Raw genomic sequence first — 17,669 nt, 5'->3', positions numbered from 1 at the left:
GCTTTTTCCCTCCAATAACCCTAATTGTCTCTAAACTTAGAGAGTGGGTGAACACCCCACTAGTTTGTCACAAGACCCCCAAAAAGGCTCTACTACTATCCCACCTGCTATCACACTTTTTACAAAAACATCAAGCCCACTATCTCTTACACTCTTGCCCCTACCAAAGTGACAAGTTTTGACTAAGTGGAAATGTTAGGGTAAGATCATTGGGTGATTCCAAATTCGAATTGGATCACAAATGCATTGTTTAAAGGGTTTCCTAAGTTATCCAAGCACTTAAATGGTTAAATTTAAACCCTTAACATGTTATACTATCACAAGGGCGGCTTATTTTCACAAAATATCACTTTGGAACCACATTTAACCCCTCTAAAATCCTTGCCAAGTTTGAATTCGAAATTCTCATGATGGTGACCCATCCTAACACTCTCCCAAGTGAGTTTACTTAAGTATGAAATTAGGATTAGGTTTAGGTTAAGCGACCACATGCCAAAAACCCTAAGTGACATGTCATTTACACATGTAAAATCACAAGTGTGAACTGACACATTACAATAGATTTCTCATCACAATGACATGCCCCTAATTACTCATGCATTTAAATTTATTACATGCATACAAACACACATCTACAAAATAAAAACATAACAACGAGGCTTTGAATCTTCCAAAGATTCACCTTGACTATACCGTTTTCATACAAGTTTAAACCTTGTTTCCTCGATTAGTTTTCATGGTTCAATTCACGACACACTAAACTCAAGCATTAGTGGTCCAATAAAAATCATATAAAAATACATTTATATATGCACATGACAAATTGATATTGCATAATTCACATTGGTCTACATATTTACTTATCACAATTAACTTTCCTTTCTAATCAATTTCATATGAAGCATTCGAAACATTGAAATATCAAAATCTGCATATCAACATTAATTTCTACTTAACATAACTACACTAACATTATGAATATCATCATAATTCATTTTCTATCATAGTAATGAAATATTGAATCCATAACTATCAAATTATCAAGCATGTGAATTAGGTCCTAGTACACATCCTCTGTGAAATTCACCCTGAATGTAAACATTACAACTAATATCCTTTAATTCAATTTGGCATAGTGAGATTACTAAAAATATCCTGTTATCATCATAAGATCTATATCCTTAGAATCAATTATGTTAGGTAATTAGGATGTTTTCTTAGTTTCAAAGTCAGTCATCGGATAACACCATTACATTTTATTGGTCAATATAATCTACCCTCATCAACAACATGTCCTTGAATCATACATTGGCTCTACTATGCAAATACTTTCCCAGTTCTAATAACTATTTCTATCTATAATTATTTATAATTATCATAATAATGAGTTTAATTCATCTTTCCTTAATCACCATCTAAATCAATTATTATAATAGATCATAAAATGCTATGAATCCATTGACATAGGTTCTAGGCTAAGATATCTCGAGCCTTTATTCCATAAGGTCTTAACTTATCAACCTAATGCAACGAATAGGGTATTTAACCTAGCATTAACTAAAATCTATATCAGTTCTAAATAAGATGTCGTAATTCATTATTGATAAGAAAGATGTCAATCCTGACATACTTAAATCCTAAAACCTTCTTACCATGGTTCTATCATAAGGTGTATGGATAAAAATATATAATTCAAATTCTATACACAAGGGAATGAAATGTGACATTCAACTCCTTACTCTTCCTGGCTCTACTTATATTCATGTTATTAAGGTTTATACTAGGGTACTATGGAAGGGGCCTTACATGTCAAGTTAACTTTGAAAATATGTTGAAAATCACTAGAAAGAAAAGAGTAAGAGATTTATCAAATCTAAAAAAGCCTAAAAATGTTGTGTAAAGAATTTCAACTCAATAGGATGACTCTAGTTTCTCTAGCAAGATACACACTTCCAATGATATTCTGGAATTAGTGCATACTAATTTATTTGGTCCAATTAGAGTTTAAAGTTACTATGGTGATAGATACTTTATATTGTTTGTAAATGATTATTCAAATATGATTTCTGTAATGTTTTTGAAACTAGTAAGAGTTCAAGTAGTACAAAGCAAGAGTTCAAAATAAAACTAGTAAATATTTGAAATGTTTATAAGACCGGGTAGAGGTGGTGAATTTATGTCTATTGAATTCACTACCTTTTGTGCTAAGAATGGTATCAAAAGATAGTTATTTGCACCAAGGACACCACAAAAAAATGGTATTAATGAAAGGATAAATAGATCTATCACAGAATATGCAAGGACGTTGATGATTGAGAAGGAGGTCTCTCATACATTCTGGAGAGAATCAATTAGTACTACTGTATACACTCTCAATCAAGTTCAATTGAAGAAAGGAACAAACAAGACACCCTATGAGCTATTGTATGGACATACACTGAATGCAAGTTATTTCAATTTTTTTGAAGTAGATGTTACATTCACAAAGATGATAGGAATGGTAAAATTGATGCTAATAGAGATGAAGGCATATGCATAGGAGATTCACACTAGAGAAAGGACTACAAATGTTTGAATAGGGCTACTAACAAGATGATTGAAAGTACAAATGTAAGACTTGATGAGTTTGTAGAGAGAAATGATCTAGAAAGAAAGAAAGAACCTAAATATTACAATAAGTTTGTTTATGTTTATGAAGATGCACAAGATACTCTATCAAGTTACAACATAGGCCTATCGAGCATAAAATAACTATAGCTAAGCATTAGAAATTACAACCTAAGTAGAAAGTTATATCCCTATGAGTGAAGAACATGCTGAGAATCAGAGAACTGAACCTATATTAACCAAATTTGTGAGAAATAAACATTCACTTTAGCAAATAATTGGAGATAGAAGTGATGGAGTACAAACAAGAAGCAAGAAAAGATAAGGTACATGTCTAATAGCTGATTTTAAGCCAAGACCAGTTAAAGTTGTATTGGATGATAAATGGTGGATTAATGCTATGAATGAAAGGACTAATCAAATTGAGAAGAATAACAACTAGCGCTGCTCATAAGAATGTGATTGTTTGTAGATTTTTGAAAAAAAATTGAATGAGAATGGAAAAGTGGAAAGAAACAATACTAGATTGATTAGAAAAGGTTATGAACAAGAAGAAGGAATTGATTATGGTGAAACCTTTGAACCTATTACAAGATTGGAAGTTGTAAGAACTTTTTTGGCTTATGCTACATACATGAAATTCAAGGTATATCAAATGGATGTAAAATCTACATTTCTAAATGGAATACTTGAAGAAGATGTGTACATTGAACAACATGAAAGATTTAATGAACTTGGAAAGAAGGACATGGTCTATAAGTTTAAAAAAATTTTATGGGTTGAAACAAGCTGTAAGAGCATGGTATGAAAGGTTACACTCTTATCTGATTAAGATTGGATTTTCTAGAGTAAGTGAAAACAATAATCTATATTTTAAGAATGAAGAACATGATATGATGTTGATTTCTAAATTTTGTATTGATGATATAATATTTGGAGGAAATGATATGTCTAATAAGTCAACTTTTATTAAATGTGTATTAAATTTGAAATGTCAATGTTTGGAGATAAAAATGTCCATTGGATTACAAGTTCATAAAACACCAAAAGGTATCTACGTTAATCCAAGTATGTGAAGGAAATCTTGAAAACATTTGGGATGGATGAATCTAGATGGATGAATCTAAACTAGTATGTACACCTATGGTGAGTGGAGTGAAACTATCAAAGGAAGACACTACTAGTGAGGTTGATCAAACACATTATAGATCTATGATTTGTAAGGTATAGTATGTTGTACATAGTAGACCAAATATTGCCCTAGCTTTTAGAATTGTTGCAAGGTATTCATCTAATCCAAGGAAAACACATACGACTGTTGTGAAAAGTATATTCAGGTACCTCAAGGAATTTGGAGATTATGGCCTATGGTATAAACAAGAGGATGGCTTTAATATTAAAGTCTATACTAATGTTGATTGGGATTGAAATGTTGATGAAAAAAAAATATAAGTGGAGAAGCATTCTTTTTAGGAGAAAGGTTGATTTCATGGATAAGTAAGAAACACAGTTGTATTTCACAATCTATCATAGAAGATGAATATGTAGCTGCTATAGTCAATTGTTCAAATATTGTAAGGATCAAAAAAATATTGGAAGAAATGTAAGAAGTAACTAATTGTATCACTATTTATTGTGATAACACAAGTACTATAAATATCTCAAAAAATATAGTGATGCACACAAAGATTAAGCATTTTTAAATCAAGTATCATTACTTGAGGGAGCAAGTACAAGGGAAGCAAGTAAGGCATGAGTATGTGAAGTATAAGGAACAAATTGATGATATATTTACAAAGCCATTTCCTAAGGATGCTTTTGAGTATCTAAGAGGTATACTGAGGGTCTTTCACCATCCAAAATTATCTAGGTGAAGCTGCATGCTGCATCATTTCATGAATGAATTGAAATATCTTTTGGAATTGATGCAGAAGTGTTCACACTTTAGGAGTATTTATGAGATTGTGAAATTAATTATGATAAAATTAATGTAATCTATACATGCAAGGTACATAGGCAACTACAAGGTTTTATAAGTTTCATGATGAAATTTATAATGACGTTTGGCATTGTTGTCAAAGGAGGAGAAGATGCTAAAGAGGAGAAGATGCTAAAGGGGAGAATATACTAGGAGAAGTATTCAGATGAAGAAGAATTATGTCAAATGAGGAGTGCTATAGGAAATGAAGATGACATAAGACTAAACTTGAAACAAAAGATCATAATAAAAGGGGGAGTAATATTGAAGAAGTTGGAGTTTTCTACTATTGAAGATACACATTGAGTACTAGTTTGAAGATCCAGAACTGAAAAGTTGTATTGTTATCAATGCATACATTTGATTATCTCATATAATGTAAAATATTATGTTTTATGTTGCTATCAATTCCAAAGGGGGAGATTTTTATTCCCAAATTATATTGTAATTGATAGTGGGAGATTTTTAGATGATGATACTATGAATTTATGTAAAAGAGTCATATCAGTTGTTAGATTGTCATGGATGTCAAAGTCTTAATTGGTTAGACATTATGATAACTTAGGAAGGCACCCTTTCATTTAATTGATGAAAAGGATTTTATTAATGAAGAGGATTTGAAAAAAGTATGATGAAGTTAGGGTTGATATGTAAGGTATTCAATGGGTACTTGAATGAGATGGACAATTATTATATAATATTGGTTTGATTAGTTTACAATCATGTATTACTGTGAAGTATTGAATATCACAAGATTAATTGAGTTACAAGGTTAATGAAGGTAACATTAATTTGTGGTGTTTGCAAGTCCTTTAAATTAGACCACTCTTTTTAGTCAAGGGTAGGGAGTGATAAGGTCTAGATGATCTTTTGGTGAAATCCTCTAACAAGGTCACTTTAACAAAGTGTATGTAAACTTTAACAAGGTAGTCTCCTAATAGAGATTACTTTAGAAGAGTAGAATTTTTGGGTTTCTACTCTTAGGTGGTTTTTCCCTCAGTAGGGTTTCCACATTAAAAAATTTTGTGTAAAAAATGTGTGAATTTTGTTTATGTTACAAGTTGATTTACGTGGTTTACAACTTACTGCAACTTGGTAATAACTAATACATCACTAGGTAATTACTAGAATTTACTGACAATCAGCATTGTAAGGGACAATCTAATTACAATTTGGAAAGAAGTGGATGTATGAGTTAAGTTTTGAGTTGGATGTGTCTAACACGTTATTGGATGTATTGAAGTTTTTGTTGTTGTTTTGATGGTGTTGAAATGTTTTAAGGGATTATGAGATAACTTCACATAATTGATTCACCTCCCCCCCCCCACCCCCCCCTCTTAGTTATCCAATAATACTTCCCATACCATCCAAAGGAACTTATCCTCATCACTTGCTACTTTTTGACATACATGTTGTTCCTGTCAAACTTTTTTTTGAAGGAAATTTGACCATTAGGGATCTTATTTCCTTTTAGCTAAATAACTTCTCAACAAGTATCAAGGTCTTCATTATAAATGATTTCATTTGGCGAGTTTTCACCCCCTTCAAAGTACACTTCATCAAATCCCTCCTTGGTTTCAAGAATATTAATGATTTGGGTATCATCATTGAACACTTGTCACTATTGAAAATTATTTGGGACACTTGGTCAATAAACAAATTGTATCCTGTATATGTCATCTTCAAAATATTGATGGGGGAAAAGTGGAGTGGCTAAAATGGCAAGTAAATCGGCCCTATCATTTAGCTCCCAAGGAATGCCCAAGATATTGAAAGCATCAAATATCTTGATGAAGTCCTAGAATAAATCATCGTGATGTCTAAGTTGGTCATTTATGGCTTGATACTGATCCTTAAGTTAATATACCATCACTTCAACATCTCCTTTGACATGTAGCTTTTGAATTCTTTTGATTTGCACCATATTCAATCCCAATATCAAGGCCTCATATTCAACTGTGTTATTGGTATTTGGAAATTAAAACTTTTATGAATAAGGGAAATACTCCCCTTTAGGAAAAATCAACACAATTCCCACACTAGATCCCACAAAAGTACAACTTCCATCAAACTCTATAGTCCAAATGTCTTTAGAGCTGCTTGTGCTTACTTCACAATCCATAATAATAATTTTTCCTTTGAGGGAATCCATAGAATCTCGTTCAAAAATATTTTTTCTTTAAAAGATCCATTGGATCATGTTTAGGAGAATTTTTTTCTTCAATTGTGACTAGCGGTTGCTCTGGAATAACAACCTACTCTTGATCTTTAACAAATTCAACAAATCTTTTGGCATCTAAAAGAAAGGAGGAAATTTGGGAGCTACCTATCTAGTACTTTGTAAATTATGATAATTCATCAACATGAAGGTAGTAATTACCCATACTAACTAACTCAAAAATAATTTTAGCATGTGGATCATAAGATTTGACCACCACATACTAAATATTTACCTCTCAAGTTTTGACTTCTACATAACATCTTTGACATGTATTCTAGCTTTAATCATGTTAATATTGAGTTCACCACCAACATCTTTTAGAAATCATGACCAAGTGACATGTTGTATGAAGAAAGTACATCTGCAACCAAGATGATCATCTTGATCTTTTTTGTCCAAGAAGCACACAAAGGAAAAACGAGTGACTTTGATTTGTCATTTTAAGGGTACTTTCTTATTCTCCATGGAATAACAACTACCAAAGGAATTAGTCAAGGTTAACCCTAAAGCATCTATAACCTTATTCAACATGACATTGGTAGATGCACCAAAATTTGATGTAATTGTTCATCTTGAAACAATTTATCAGAAGGGAAAGGTAAAAAGGTTCAATCTTTCCTGAAACTGAGGATAGAATAGTGAATAGGTGATTGGGCATGCTCCTAGACTCAAAGGAAATCAAATGAGCTTGGGTGGGTTACGATTCCTTGAAAATTTTAGTAAGCCTATCTAGTTGATATGGATATGCTTCTTGGTATTCTACTCGATACATCTAGATTTTAGTCCTTTTAGCATGATCTATGAGATGAAAAGCTTAGAAAGAACTATCTAGAAAGGAATTGATATTTCCAGTTTAGGGTTTAGCATTAGTATTAGGAACACATAGCTTTGAAATACTACATAGAGGAGTAGGTAGATCACCACTTACCTAGTTTTTAGCTAGGTCATTAGGTAGAGTTGGCAAAGTGGTTCCCCTCTTTGTAGCGTTAACATACATCTAAGGAACATTCAGTTTCTTTTCAACCTCTTATTTTTGTTGAGCCAACTTTGTTTGTGAATGTGCCATGACTACATAGGCTTGTGCAAAATTAATCTCATGGTCCTCATCATTGTATTAGACATACTCGATAGTAGATTTGCTAGTTTCTTGATCACCTTCATGATATTGAGTAGCAATATCCTTAGAAGGATAGTCTTCTTGACTATAAATAATAGGATAAACTTCATAGTAACCAATGGCTAAATTACTTTTTGGTGCTTCTAGTGCAAGCCTATCCAAAGGTGGAGGAAGCTTGTTCTTGTTCTTGGATATGTAATTATTTGCAACATCAGGATATGGCTGCCTTTATATATATCCTTGTATGGAGCAACAAACAATTCTTGAGTTATCTACTCCTTGAAGGAAAAAAGTTCATTTGCTAGTTTTTGGACTAGTGGATTAGTTGAACCTGATGAAGAAGATGTTGTATAGAAATTATTATTGAATTGGTTAGAATCCTTATGGTTTTTTTCCACAAGTATTAGGTCATAATCAATCTCTATTGTCAAAGTTTTTGCAAGAGTCAAAGTCACAGGAGCAACCCTTCTTAGCAAGAAACCAACTTCTAGAATTTAAGTGTTTATAAAAAAACACTTCAAATCTGCAATAGTGGTTGACATGTAGTGGGAATCCAGTTGCTTAGTTTATTGAATTTGGAACCAAATTCTCACATTCTATCTTGTGCCTCCTTCATTTGCATGAGCTGTGCTAGGAGAGCATGTTCATCTTCTACCAACTTAAATTTGTTAGGGAACTTGGCCTAAAAAGAGGCCCAATGCATGATAGAATTAGATTCCAAATTGTAGAACCAATTAGTTGTTATACCTTGTAAAGTCTCAATGAAGAGCCTTAATTATATATCATCACATTCAACACAAAATAATCCTATAGTAATGTAGAAATATTTAATGTGTTCATTTGGGTGTTGTTTTCTGTCCCCATAGAATTTGGGAAAACTCTTATAGGTACCCTGGTGTAGTACATGTAAAGGTGTTGCAAAATTTAATGGCCTAAAAGATGCTTCCCATGGTCTAGTAGCTATATTGGTATTAGAAATATGAGTATGGAAAGTATGAGCAGAAAGAATTATCTATGCAATAGGAACTAGGGGTTTGAGAAAAAATAGAGAATCTTCATTGGATATAGTGGTCTTTTTTTTGAAAGGTGGGTAGCTTGAAGTTCATGAAAGAGAAGGGATTTTAGTGAGAAAATCAAAACTAGCTAGTTGGGCCCAAAATGATCTAGCAAAATTTGAGGAAATTTTCACCTTCTATCTCCTTGAACATATGTGCTCAAAGCTTGCCAATGTGATAGCCTGTAATTTGCCAAACACCAATTAGGACAAGGGCATAAAACTTAAAATGAAAGCAAGATGATTTCAAAAGGGTTTGTATCCCTAACAAGTCACCAAAAAATGTTGGATGAATATTTTGCAATCGATAGTCTTTGTTAAAATCCAATTGCAAAATTGGTAGACCAGCCACAACGTATGAGAAAGAGTCTCTCCTACCTTTTAAGGGAAGGCTCTGACCCCTTCTCACCATTCCTTGGATCAACTCAAGGAAAGAAAGAAGTTGAGAGATTTTCTAAGGGGAATTACCAATATTATTTCCTCTTATGTTTAAGGAAAGAATTGACTTACACGTAAAGCAGGTAATGGGCAAGATGAAATATCTAACTACACTTCTATCTAATAGCTAAAAATGGTGACACTAATACCAAACACCAACTCAAAGGCTACTTGAAAGTGTACCAGTTTGGCTCTATGTCCTATTTTAATCTATTCTATTAGAGTAACATCTACCATTACGGCACAAAGACTTCTAGAAATAGGGAATTCTAACTATTTTTGTGAATTGAGACAACAATACAAGTTGTAGTCAAAGCTTCTAGTCTATGCATCACCACAATTAGTCCTAGTCAAAGAATTAGCGCTGATTTCTTCTTAACTCATTATGTTTTATTTTTAAACATTGAATAAAAACACAAATTAAAGATAACTAATGCAAATTACAGTCAAAGCTTCTAATTCTCACTATCACAATTGCTCTTAATCAAATTTTTAGCTCTAATTTCTTCTTTGTATTCACTTTTCTTCAAAACAGGCTACACAATCAAAGTTATTCTTGCACAATTTTATTAGATCTTTCTAGCATACAATAAAAGATTACATGTCATGAGGGCATGTAGTCAAATTACATGAAATTGCATCACATGGAATCCATCTTCTCCAACTACAATCTAAAAAGAAGATAGATTGAATCAATCCCTGAGATTGTGAAAGATGCCTTGTATTTGGCAATAAAATCACAAACCATAGAAAGATATGGGATCTCCATCATCTTTGAAATGACTTTAGTTTTGACTGCATTTACTTATAATTCTCTAGAAGAGAATTCCACAAGTGTTTTTATATAGAATTTTATGTAGCAAACCCGTTCATCGTATGTGATTTGAATTCTTTTTAATCAAAATCAACAATGACTCTTTCAATGTACCTTGAGGCTATTTTTTCTTTAGTAAATAGGTTATCATGTTTAGTAAGGACCTTACATCCCATTTTCTCTAGACCATTCATAATCTCCATTTCCACTGCTTGATAGCCTTCTAAGGCTCCCTATAATTTTTTCAAAAGTTATCGTAATACTTTATCCTTATGACCCAAAAGTCTCTGATATTTGTACAAAATATTAGGGGATGGAATTCCATTACATGGAATCAACACATCCATCTCAACGTCTTCCATTTAATCCCAAATATTCAAAATTTATTTGAAGATATTTGTCTCTTGGTTATTGGAAGCAATCATGTCATAGAGTATCTCCTCAATACCCCTAATACATTCAATAATTTTGACTGTATCTTCAAATGATTGAACTCCTAAGATAACTTCCTTAAACCCCTTGCTGCCTCAACTCTTTGATTTATCTGGGCTATTTGGGATGTGATATTGTGGTATGTGATGATTATTGGAAGATGACCTCATGAAGGAATGAAACCTCCTTATTTAGCCAATTTTTCTAAAGCTCAAAATTGATCTTTGAAAAATTGGCGAGTGCATCTTGGGCATTTTGTAAACACCCTAGCTGTGATTGTTTACCAAGTTCAATTTTGGAAAGTTTGTAATCTGAGTGGTTAAAATCCTCAACTAGTTTTCCTACCAAAGACTTTGCAATCTTGACATATTCAGTCTTATTAGATTCAACAATTATTCTTGAAACAACCTTGGATTTTCAGGATTTATATTTATTCTTCTTGATAGGGATATTATCTAGGGGTACTATGATGATTCTTCATGTTGATTTTTCCCAACCACGGCGGCAGTCTAAAACCCTCATTTGTTGAAACTAGGACAATGGATATAATAGACATTGATCCTAATTATATTTTTATTATCATCATGCATTCTTTAGTTTGTATGGATAGAACCATGGGTGTCCTTTGAGATGTATCCATCATGAACATCTCAAACCCTATGACTGAGGTATCAAGTTGGGAAACTTAACCTTTTGTGAGAGTTGAAAACTCATCAAATTAATTTCCTAAGTTCTCACATTGCTCCATTGTGAGGATATGAGGAGTTTCTGAACATATGTAATGTCCCCTCTTTAGTTCGACATGGCATTGATCATGGATTTTCCTATTCCAGACTCTCGTAGGCAAATGGTGTGGAAAGAGAGTCAATTCTGCGGATCAGATAGTCATATCTTGCTCTTGAAGAAGTGTTAAGAGGTTATATTTTATCATTATGTGATATTGGGGCCCACATGTTATAATTTTAATTTGAGTTGCACTTTTTATTTTATAAAATTACTTTATTATAAAAAAAGTGCATTATAATGAGAAATTATAAAGGATGTTTCTAGAAGTTCTAGCAACTTCTTAGAAAAGTGAATAAATAGAGGGCTGGGCCTCTCATTTGGACATGCTTGGATTGGAGAACTCTTCTACTTCTTCATTGTGAAGACATTTGTGGACTTTGGATCTGCAAATTTTTTGATCTTTGGGAACGAATCACTCCCTTGGATTGGCGACTTTGAGGGTGTGAAATATCACCTGAATTGTTGCATAATTGGAGTTGGTATTCAGCCATCTCATTGGAGCTTATTGAGAATTCATTGTTAGGGTTTGTTTTTGGTTGGAATAAGGATTTCAGATTTTCCCTATCATTGGAGAAGCATTTGACAAGAGTTCAAAGACAGAATAAGTGCATTTTCAGAATTGGCAAAGCAGGGTTCGGAACCACATAATTGCTCATATCTCCTCAACCCCTTGGAGTTATTTTTTTATGGTTTTACAGGGTTACTACCTAACCCTAGGCGCCCATTTTCCTTGCATTTGGGTGTCCCAAAACCCTGGTATTATTTTTATTTCAACAGCCGTACAGGTACGGCCTGGTACGACCCTGCTAGTTTGGGCAGCAGCAGCAAATTAAGGACAGTTTGGGGGTGCGGTTGGAGGTCTTCATCAACGATCTGCAGCAAAACGTGGTGTTCTTCCATAGTTCTTCAAACCAGGTTCTTGCATTCTGAAATATATGTCAATTTTTGGGTAAATTTGCTGTCATACAGTCATTGTAATAATCAGTCCAGAATTGGTAATAAAATAATTTCAGAATTTATTGCATTGTAATTGAAATATAGTTCAATGGCTTTATATATATTGTAATTCTATGATTATATTCTGAAAGTATCAAATCTGAAATTACCATATTCTGAATATTGTTACACGCCAAGTGTTTGACAAAATTCCTAAGTTTAGTTTGAGGGTTTCTGTGGCCTTTATAGAGAGGGTCATTACAACATATGGGGAGTTTGAGAAAAAAATGGTAGGTGTAAAAACTATAAAGAATGAATCAACATCATTATCTACAACATCCAAGAAGGGTCTTTCTTGAGTAGATGGATCTTGGCTATTTGGTATCCATGTGGGAGATATGATCATTATCTCTCCCTCTTCTTATTCATCTTCTTCAACTAGTTCTTTCTTTGATTCTTCCTCTGATCCTTGAGCATTTTTGAGTACTTGAGACGAATCTAAAGGTTGTTTTGATCCATTTCCTCCTTTGAGTTTAAACTCGAGAGTTTTGACTAGCCCTCAAGAGGATGAACCATCCTTCTTTGTGATCTCCACCTAAGATTTTCACCCAATAGGTCCAAAGTGATTTCAATCTAACCCAAGTTTAAGATGTATTCTCTTGAGACCTTTTATTTTCCACTTTAAGATAGGTTGGAATCCATCAAGGATACAATTGCCTTCCTTTTGTTCCCACTAGATAGGGAAAGGGATAATTTTGTCAAATTGGGCTTTGTGATACTCTAGATCTAGGATGATGCCATCATCTTCAACCTAAATGCCTTCTGGGATCTCAACCATGTTGAGGTCAATGCTTTTCTATTATGTGAGCCTGTAGTAGTCCATTTTCATGATGTCTACCTCTATGCACAAGTCAATCCACACATCTTCCATGCGAAAAATATGGGAGAATGCTCTTGATCTTTGAATACATCTCCTAGTGATCAAATTCAATCCTAGCTTGAATTTATTCAAAGTAATAAGATAAATTTATTCTTCCACAAATTTTTCTTAATACACTGAATTGAGTGTATATTAACCAATTACAAGGGGTTTGATAGTAGCAATGCCAAATCCTAGATTGTACTGATTGTGTTGATATGATTGCACCTCCATGAGCCATCTAACCGATTCCATCTAAATAATCCTATTAGTAGGATATCTTGGTAAGGTATATGATTCTACTTAAAATTAACCAACTCTCTATCATGCCCAAAATATCAGGGCAAAAATACAACAATTTAAAAAAAAGTTAAATAACACCATGTTTAACACATACAAATTTGAATAAGTTATAGAAAGTTTTAATGGGATAGAAGTGATTTTCTTTTGTGATTCATAATTATGCATAGTCGACATCTCAACCCTACTACACCATGATGGAACCTTAGGTTCTGTTGCTACAGGTACACCTAATTTGGGTTACATAATTTAGTTTGATAAAACCCTAGTTAAAGTCTGGCATCATATACGAGGAAGAGTTAGGATTCCATAGTTCCATAAAGTTTAATTAATATGTTCAACTAATTTTATACAACATATTAGGTTTGATATGACTCCACATGTTCATTTCATTATGTTAGACAATTTTCTTAGGTGATCTAGTTCTACACCTCTTAGGAAATGATATGAAACTTTAATACTTAATCTCATTTGGATTCATAATTTAATTTGACTAATTAAATCATTATTTAACTACTTTTGACATTCATTTCATTTTTAAAACATAATCCAATTTACTAAATCAAAATGTCTAGTTAGCATGACTTACAACACTTTTGAACATTGCAGGAATGTTATAGACTTGATAACTCTTCCTAACCCAAACATTAATAAAAATTAAAATTATAACTAATTAGATATTTAATATAATACTAAAATGTTTAGATTCATTTTTTGTGTCAAATATATTTATACTTATACCCATACATAAATTTTTTTTTAGTTTACCTCACTAAGATACTATCTTGATTTAACTCTAACATTACACCTAAAGATTAATAGGCCCTAACCAGTTTTCAAACTCTAATTATATACATAATATTCTAAATATTAATTTTCCCCCCCAAAAAGCCCATATATATATATATATATATATATATATATATATAAACACAACCATACTTACACATAAACCATCCATTCCTAACTATCTCCTAAGCCCACTTACCTACTAACCACAAACCCATGAACCCAAAAATCAATGGACAAATTACCTTTATTACTACTAACAATCCTATTAAACAAAATAATAAATAAAAATGAACTAAATCATAAATATATAACTAACTACTAAACTAATTAACTAATCCTAACTTAACATTAATCACTTGCTAATCCCTAACTAACCATATAACTCCTAACTACCCTTACCCCTCACTCCCTCTCCATGTCTTCCCAAGCTCACGTGGCCCAAGAGGATGTCTACCCAAGCTTGGCACATTGTCTCATCCTTGAAAATCATAGCAAGGGGCATTCCAAGGAGGTATGTTGGTCTCTCTGCAAACAAGTTGCTTTTTTCCTTTTTAAAGGGAAAGGTTCCCACCAATGGCAAGGAGAGGGGTATTTAAGTTTAGTAAATTTTTATATGCCCAAGGAAGTCAATGCCCATGTCTCAAGAAAGGGCATGTATGGCAAGAATGAATTAAATGAAATTTCATTTCAAGCAATGAAGAGGGGACATTGAAAATGGGTGGGAAAGAGGGTAGTTAGGTGGATATTTTCCCTTTCTACTTACCATGATGATGGTGTGAGTTAATATTTTTTTGTGAAATCTTAAGTGAAAATAGGCCTGCATGAATCTCATGGGATAAAGATGTGAGGTGGAGATGGGGCCCACATGGTGTCCCATCCTCCCTTCCATCATGTATATTCCCCTTTTTTGTATATAAATATTACAAAGTGATCCTTAGGAGTTTATAGTAGATGAGTTCTAGCATACAGTTTATTAGGTGGGAGATTTTTGAGTAAATTTTATTAGGAAAAAGAAGAGAATCTAAAGAATATTCTCTATTGAAAATGAGAATTAAAATTCTTTCCATACCTTTTCCAGAGAGCATTTTGGCTCTCTTAAATAGATGAAATTTATAAGTACTATTTTCTCCTTCAAAGTACTAGGTTTTCCCATAGGAATTTTGTAATGGCATAGAGTATTAATGTTTGGTCATTTTATAGAGTGGATTGTAATTACAATATGGATATAAATTATTTTGTCTCCACATTAGGAGTGATTCTAAGTAGTTTACATGTAATGCAATATGCATTGATTTAATAAACTTTATACAAGCTAAGGGTTTAAGATGTGAGTAAGATGGTTGTATCTAAATCAAACCTTGATTTTATCACATGATTCTAAAAAAAAATTATTGCATCTATCAATTAAATAAAACATATATCGATATTCTATAATAACAACTTTCAAATACAATGCATTAAAATAAAGATTTCACGGAGAAAGGTAGAGAGTTTACAACTCAAACTTTCTAAAAATTAATATAATCGAAAGTAAGGTATGATTTAAAATTTGAATAACACTTCTTCACATAAATTACTTATTCCATACAATAACTGATTGTTTGATGTATCAATATTAAAATTACAACATTTAGGCCATCTCTTTCATGATCATTCTCAACATGAATATACAATACAATAGGTGGTATAACAATGGATAAATCTCCAATAAAATGACATAAAAACACCATTAGTTCCTTAAGAAAAATGGGATTCCATCATGAGAACCTATCCTGAAAATCTACAAAACACAAACAACCATGGAGAGCTCACCTCCCATTCTAGGCTTTGAAAGGCCACTCACTAAGCTAGGAGAACTAGTAACTGATTGGGTGACATTTAGAAACCAATCAAAATGACACAACTCAACATATAATTCCCATCCAAGGTATGCACAACAAGTTTCATAATGAACCTATGACTTGTGAGAAGGTGGATTTTTCCAGGTAGGAGATGTCAATAAGAAACCAAAATCACACACCTCTTCCAAGGCTACCAAATCTCATAAACTTCCATTTCTTTCTCTCCTTATTTCCCCAAAACAAAATCAGTTTTGCATTGACAAGAAAGGGTCCATAGCACCTTGCTTCCTCCCTCTCCTCAACATGAGAAGATACTTTGCACTAACCTTGAGTCTAACTAAATCCCTTCTCTTGTACATGACCACTTCTTCCCTATTTGAGGGTGAGTAATGCCAATGCTCCCTCTTATAGTTTCCCCAACAAAACAAGGAAAAAGAAACATAAAAAGAAAGCAAATAAAACCCACAATACCCATCCCTCACATGATACAAACACACATACTACAATATGCAAGAATTTAACACATACAAGCAATGGGCAAGAACATACCCATGGTAATGCAGAACCTACATTCACAAAGGTTATGGCAATGAAATTTGAGATGAACTAAATCCTCTCCTTCTTGAAACTCCAAACTTGACTTCTCTAAATGTAGAGAATGAGTGAACAACCTTCAACTCTTCCAAGGGACTCTAAATAACATCTAAACTTATCTACCCAAAATAGCAATAACTCCAAAACTTGACTCTAAGCCTCCCATGGTCTTCCCACCTACCCCTTTCATAAAGACAAACTTTTGAAAGAGTGAAAACTTGAGTAACCTCATGGATATGATCCATTTTTGCAATGAAGGGAAATTGGAATATTTTAGGAGTCATAAATGTTGCTAGGAAGTTCTAGAAGAGTGGAAAAGATTCCTAACCAATACACATACCATTTGGGCACTTGAATTACATTAATTTTGACTTTTAGGATCAAATGATGACCTATACAAGTGCCTTGAAATATTTTATTTTCAAAAAACCTAAGGATTTAACCTTTCCACTAAACCCTAATTAAGGGAAACTAATTTAGGTTACTTAATAATCAGTCTTAGGTTAACGGGTTATTTTTGCTAACCCTATATTGACATGTTAGCACAAGTGACAACATAAGATTTACTTTTACATAACATTTGACATGTCACAAAATATAGAATGATACACATGTACATTTAGATTACAATACAAATTAAACACTATACAATGAGGTTTGAATCACTTTATTAGATTCAACCTTAGTCTTACAGTTTTCATATAGGGTCAATTATCGATTCTCTAATTAATTCCATGGTTAATTATCCTGCACACTCAATTCAAATATCAGTAGTTCGATAACATCATATTCATATATTTAAACCAAATTTTCATAATCACATTGATCAAGACATTAAAA

The sequence above is a fragment of the Cupressus sempervirens genome, chromosome 6 (genome assembly GCF_028749045.1).
Source record: "Cupressus sempervirens isolate cs-2001-9-10 chromosome 6, ASM2874904v1, whole genome shotgun sequence".
Lineage (NCBI taxonomy): Eukaryota > Viridiplantae > Streptophyta > Pinopsida > Cupressales > Cupressaceae > Cupressus > Cupressus sempervirens.
This window is presented reverse-complemented; position numbering follows the sequence as displayed.